The sequence below is a fragment of the Chlamydotis macqueenii genome, chromosome 13 (assembly GCF_036417535.1).
Source record: "Chlamydotis macqueenii isolate bChlMac1 chromosome 13, bChlMac1.mat, whole genome shotgun sequence".
In the NCBI taxonomy this organism is placed as follows: Eukaryota; Metazoa; Chordata; class Aves; order Otidiformes; family Otididae; genus Chlamydotis; species Chlamydotis macqueenii.
In genome coordinates, this window is record NC_141568.1 from 2323739 (window position 1) to 2330239 (window position 6501).

At 44.4% G+C, this 6501-nt stretch overlaps 1 protein-coding gene across 5 annotated transcripts in view; it reads right to left on the reverse strand.

Annotated features, from left to right (window-relative positions):
- BANP (BTG3 associated nuclear protein) overlaps positions 1–397 on the reverse strand; it is a 144551-nt gene extending 144154 nt beyond the window's left edge. For all 5 annotated transcript variants that reach the window (XM_086758110.1, XM_086758109.1, XM_086758107.1 and 2 more), the window contains exon 1: positions 270–397. The gene's annotated coding sequence lies outside the window, so the exon portion shown is untranslated. The remainder of the gene's footprint in view (positions 1–269) is intronic.
- Positions 398–6501: the final 6104 nt, after the last annotated feature.

Consider the following 6501-nt stretch of genomic DNA (forward strand, 5'->3'; position numbering starts at 1 on the left):
GGGGAGCGAGGCGATGAAGGGCAGCCCCCCGCAGAGGGGGGCGGGAGCCCGGCTCCGCCGTCCCGCGGCGGGAGGAGGCGAGGCCCCGGTCGCCTCCCCCCGCTCCGTCCGGGTGAGGGGGCCCCTCCCCGGAGCCGCCGCCTCACGGCCCGGGTGCTCGGGCAGCGCTGTGAGGAGCGGGAAGGCCGTGAGGGCCGGGGCTACACGCCCGGCGCCAGGCCCCCCAGGAGCTCAGCCCCAGCCGTCCGGCCGCGGGGCGCCGCGGTTACCGTGTGCGGTGCCGAATTCTCGTGGTGTTTGTCGAGCGGCTGCGATAATGGCGTCCTTCCTCGCGAGAGATCTCCCTCTCCCCAGCGCGCAGGCGCCGCCGCGCTGCGCCCGCTCGACCCCCTCCCGCCCCGAGTGCCCGCGCAGGCGCACTACGGACTCGGCCTCGCGGCCTCCCTTCACCGACGCGCCGCCGCGGGAGACTACTATTCCCAGAGGGCAGCGCGCCGTCTCCTGGGTACCACCCTCACCAGGCAGGCCGGGACCTGTAGTACCCGTGCCTGGCGCGATGCATGCCGGGAATTGTAGTCCGCCGCACACACTACACCTCCCTACACAAATTCCCCACACAACAATGTCCCCTCCCTGTCTTCCCTGTTCACCCTGAGGCCCACACGCAACCCTGAGGGTTCCTCCTGGCTCGGATCGAGACGGTGAGGGACCTGCCAGCATTTCAGACAAGGCAGCCATCTGGTTTGTGCGGTGGTGTATGGCGATCACGTCCTGCTGGGCACAGCTCTCCGACAGCATCTCGGGGCTCCTGCAAACTCCAAGGTCACATCTCCTTTTTATTAAGCGTTTCCAAACCTGTAAGGCAACGCAGCTACAGGATTTGGCCTGCGCAGTTGTCAGCAAGCAGATTAAACAACACATCTGCACCTTGAGAGCCGCCTGCGCTGAGCTGTTCACACACTGACATGTTCCCTTCTCCTACTCCTTCCTCTGGTCCTTCCATTAAATTCCTCCCTGCTCAAATGGCTCCTGAGCGCTTCCGTCACCAAAATGGGATGATCTGAATGCGAGCTGTCATATTAAGGAGAAAAATGTCACCATGCTCGGAACACAGCTGAAGAACCGGCAGCAAGTGGGAATTTGCTAAATGAGCTCATCAGACTGATTCTTCTGTGGCTTCATTCCCACATTTGGAGTGAGAACAGAATGATTGGGCGAAGGTAGAAGATGTTGTTAACCTTATGGGAACGATAAAAATATGCAAAAGCACAAAAAGGAAGTACAAAAGAAATATGCAACTAGCTCTGAAAGAAGATAAAGATTAGATTATTTTACTATATCCTTATATATCCTAGTGTTGCCCAAACAAGACCATCATCATACTTCATTTTTCAGCTTCAGCATAGCCAGCGGTGACCTTCAGAGTTCTGCATAAAAATATTCCTTAAACAAGATGCTTAATTCATTTCTGCAGCATCATGACGTGCAATTGAATCCACTCTGGTTCAGTTGTAATTGGCTACCCTGGCACCTATATCTATTGCTAAATGGAGTTGTTGCTGTGGCTGTTGCGCTAGTGATTTGAAACGCTGTCCTCAGGCTCTGTAGCTTTGTCATGTCCAAACTCAAGGTGTCCAGTGCAGTACTTCTGCACCTGTATGAAATGAGAAGGTGCACGTCACAAAATCACCAGTTTCTAAAGTGTTACCTCCAGTTTCTAAAGTGTTTCAGACTCCAAGGGAGCAGCAATTCCTCCTGCTCATCCGTCTGGGAGTTACTGAGAGAGCCAGAGAACAGGACTTGAGGGGTTTCATGTTTCAAGCAGGGAAACTTATGCTGACAGACGCACCTTCGAAAGTGCTCGTAGTGATTTCTCAGGCTGGTGTTTTCAGTATTACAGAGTTGTCAGGAGCCTGGGAATTAACAACCGGTGTGTTAGCAAAACCCTTGCTTCTGCTTCCAGATTTGTAACTGTTCAGCTGACTCTGTTGATTTATTTATTGTGTTCTCTTCCTTCATAAGTAGATTAGGAAGTTCAAAGGTTTAACTACTTATAAACTGACTTTTCACACAGGATTATTTCACACTTTGCTGCACAGATTTGCCCTGCAACAGATTTGCCAACAGTTTCTGCTGCACTCAAGCAATTGCCAGGTCCCAGCTAGAAAAACAGTGATATAAATATCAGTGTACTACTGATACTCCTACAGCAGAAGAAAGAGGATCTTTCTGTTCACAACCTAAGGTGGAGACCTCCTTTGCACTTAAATCAGAAGAGCCAAATTTGGATTTTAGTCTTTAATTTACAGCACCAACACACGAAGGACCTAGCCAAGGATAATTGTTTCCTGTGCTTCACAACCTCCTAGGCTTTCTGAGCTTTCAAAAATGTGCTCACCTGAATATTTCTGCAACAATGTAATGAAATTCAGTGTAAGTCAGGCCCCCTCTAGTGAATGAAGGCTTCACTTGGTAAGAGACTGCCCACGAGCAAGCACCAGGAAGAAGCTGATACACTGTAAATTATATTCCGAATTAAACCATGGTAACTTGCTCAAACACCTACATCAAATCCATTCTTATTTTCCTTCCCTGTTTTAAAAAATTAGTAAGAACTTCAGGGTGTTAACGTATCCATTTCATTTTTTAATTTCATACCAGAAAATACATCCTGTTGCCTTGTCAGTCTGTTGTCCCAAATAAAATAACAAGATATTTCTTTGTTGGTTATTTCCTCATCTTTTTCATCCTCTTTTTTTTAATCTCTCTCTCTCTCTTTTGCATTTTATGTATGTGTTAACTTTTCTCTGTCATGTTATGAAGGATCATTTGGTTCCAGGAAATATCTAGCTTATTTTACCATTGTATCAGCATTCATTTACTATTGTTTCCTAAGGAAGCTGCTGCTTTCACATGTTTTGTGTGGATCAAGAGAGATTGGTATCTCATTCATTGGTTTCCTTTTTTTTGGTTGGAAAAAAAAAACTTACCATAGCATCAAAGGTAAAAAATTAACACACTGTGCACACAATTTTGCAGTTGCATCAGCAGCAGGAAGACAAAGGTTGCCAAACAAAGCGTTTGTTTAAACAAGTGACAGGCATTCATAATTACATTCACTGCTGAGCATGAGAATATAGAAACAAAGGCATGAAGAACATAGAAGATGTGATCACGGCACAGAAGTCATTCCACAGTATTTGCTATAAGAACTCTGTAGGAATAATTCTCTTTCCCATTGATAAAATCCTTGATCACATCCTATGCTATTAAAAAGAGTACTTGAAGTTCCCCTGTTTATTCAGTCTCTGTTTGAGTTACTTTATTCATTTTCTATATACTAACTCTCATAACTGGAGAGGGACACAAACATATCCCTGTGAATATGGCATGCACTGTCTTGTGACATAGTGATGCTTAATTAAAGGTTATATAAAATATATTTTTAATGGTAATATTATGCTATTTGTAAATTTGCTGTAGCATTTCTCCTCTTCTCAACAGAAGACCTCTCTGCCTTTGAAATCCCTTGTCAGTTTTCCTCCTCCGAGTACACAATTCCTTATCACTTACTTTCCAGATATTATGTCCATTTTCATGGACAGAACTGCTCTTTGATTTTACTACAGAGAACAGGTCAGGATCAAGTGGGTTTTGCTCCTGAATCTACTTCAGCAAGCTCTGTGACTTCGGGCAAGACAGAGACATTTTCTTCTCTTTTCTGACTCTGATCTCACTTCTGTTTTACGCTGAGTAAATTCCATTTCATTCAATGAAGATACTCCTGCTTCTCATGAATGGGGACGGAAGACAAGGCCTTGAATTCCCACAGCAGAGAGAAAAACACTGTTACGCATTTGGTCATCCAACTGGTCAAAGTTCATGGTCTTGTAAGGTCATTTTTGCCACTCTGAGAAATAAGGTGAGAAGGGTCAGGCATGACCTCAATGTTCTCTTGTTTATTTACATACTGTTCCATCTCCCTATATACATCATGGGAAAAAAAAAAAAAAAAAGATAGGAGGCTATTCCCCTTCTCAGAAATCTGACATTCTAACAAGCTCTGTATTTGCACTTTGCCCAACTGCGATCTTCCCAGGATCACGCTCACAGCTGTTCCTGCTGCCCTTTTACCTCTATTGCACAGCCGATATCTTTGCCCAGTATTTGCTAGTTTGCCTAGCTTTGTTCAGGTTTGACACAGACCATGCTTACTTGGTCAAGTACCATTACCATCATCAGTCTTTTTTAATCCACTGGGATTACAGGATTTTATCCTTTTCTTCAAACTGAGGGTTGCCTGAGAACACCTTTTTCATTCAACGGGTAGTTCTCACCTTCACGTATTTTTTTCGGAAATCCAGATACAAAATGTTACATAGCATCAATGTATCATTACCACTATTATTCTAAGCAGAATTTGACCATCTCCTAGTTCTGGACCTGCATCTGTTTAGAAACGCGTTCAAAATTATTCGCAGACTCCTCAGCAGCAATACCATTCCAGGTAGCCTCCTGCTACTTGATTGATTGTCCTGTCAGCTGTTATACAACGATAACTAGGTGATAAAAATGTTAATTATGAAATAACTTTCATTGTATCTTTTTAATTACAGTAAAACTGTAAGACTATATTTTTTCTGAATTTTTGGGTTTGACTTGCCAATGTTGCAACTGGGACAATATTAGGACAGAAACACCCTTGCAAGCATGATGCCATGAGAATCAGATTTCTTGAAACACTAAATCGAGGAGGCAATTTTCCCTCTGTAAGTAACAGCATTCATTTGAAGTTAACCAGAACATCGGTACTGGCAACCCACTAGTAAGCGTCAGAAAAACACAAAAATATTGATCTTCTCTGTCCAGTCTGGAGGCACTAACAGCAAAAGTCAGATGGGGAGTGACAGCAAGAAATTTCTAGATTTTTGCTTCTCTAGTTTCTGTGAAGACAAAGTAAGCACATTTCCATTATATACAGTCACACTCCACATACGTAACTACTCACAATTACGAACAGCAACAGAAGTTTGATTTTGCAGTTTTTTGGGCAGAACACCTAGCTGACAAATGCTTGCTCTTAGATACTCTGAAGCAGGCAGCTGAGGTAATAAATGACAAGCATTTACAAAGACTCTCCTAAATAGCAGGTTTTGGAATAGTAAATAGCACAGATAAGCTTGCCACTTTAGGATACTAAAGAGGATTCCCTGAGCCTGAGCCTTGCACTTACACCCTGTGTGATAAGAGATGACAGACATGCCAATGTTTAATTAAAATATCACCAAGCAAGTAAGTTTCTAATTCAAAACATCATAATTTGTTAAGTAAAGAAAAGAACAAAAAAATCTATCGAAAAATATTTCACAGGTAAGTTATGGATTAAGAAAAGAGTGGCTTTGAATGGGAATTTTCAATTTTTAAATAGCAGAATGTTAATAGTCTTATCATTTCTGCTTGCTCTGTCACTCATAGATTCAGCAGCTTTCAAAATACGCCCTCCTATGTACTGAATGGAGGAAAATAATCCCATGGATTTTGTAAATACTTAGGTGAGAATTATTAAAGGCTCCACAGTACTTGTGCACTGTCATGACCCTGAGGGCACTAACAAGCCCTAACGGCCCTGACAAGCCTCACGTGCAGCCCCCAGCCACAGCCCTGCCCATGGCCCAGGAGCCCACTTAAGCCCAAGCCTGGGCCCCTAAGCTCTGTTTTCAGGTCACTTGTCTGCAGGTTTGTCTTTGACGCCATTTCTAGAAAGCACTTTGGACCCTTGTTGTTGCTCATCTTTGGCTCTGTCTCCTTTTGTTCCTGTCTGGGCTCTGGGGTTGGACCTTGCACCTTGTTTGTCACCTGCAGTGTTTGGGGCTGTCAGCGGATCCTTTTACCAGCAGCCAGCTCCGCCGCTGTGCTCAGCCTCTGCGGGCTGGCATCCCGCTGGTGAGGGCACTGCCTGTGCTGGGGTCATGCCTGGCTCCCCACTGCCCTGTTCTTTGAGAGCAGCTGGTTTCTGCTGCTCCTTGATGCGCCCAGACACCCTTTCCTAATGGCTCTCTGTTTTCCTTCCTGTTTGGCCTATTACAATCTGTAACATCATGAGAAGTCTTTAGAGAATGAATTGTCTGCCTGTGTTTCTGTGCTTGGCCTGAGAAACTACAGCTCTAACTCAGAAGCTGCTTGTGTCTGTGCTATTTACATGGATTGCAGCTATGGGAGGAAGTGCAGATATCCAGAAGAGAATATAAGGATGGGCTTTCTATACAGATCTTTCACATAAGGTAATAAAGTTATTGGAATTGCATGTGGAAATAATAAGAGAGTAATATTCTTCATGCTTTCTTCCCTAAGAAACCTAGGTCAGGAAAACATCTCATCTGTTCTCCTCCCTGGAAAAAAAATCCACTTCAGCTGGGTCAAAGCAGTGTGTGAATGGGAGGAGTAATAATGGTTCCTTATGTCTGTTCCTATTTCTAGTCTACGCAATACTACCCCTCTTAT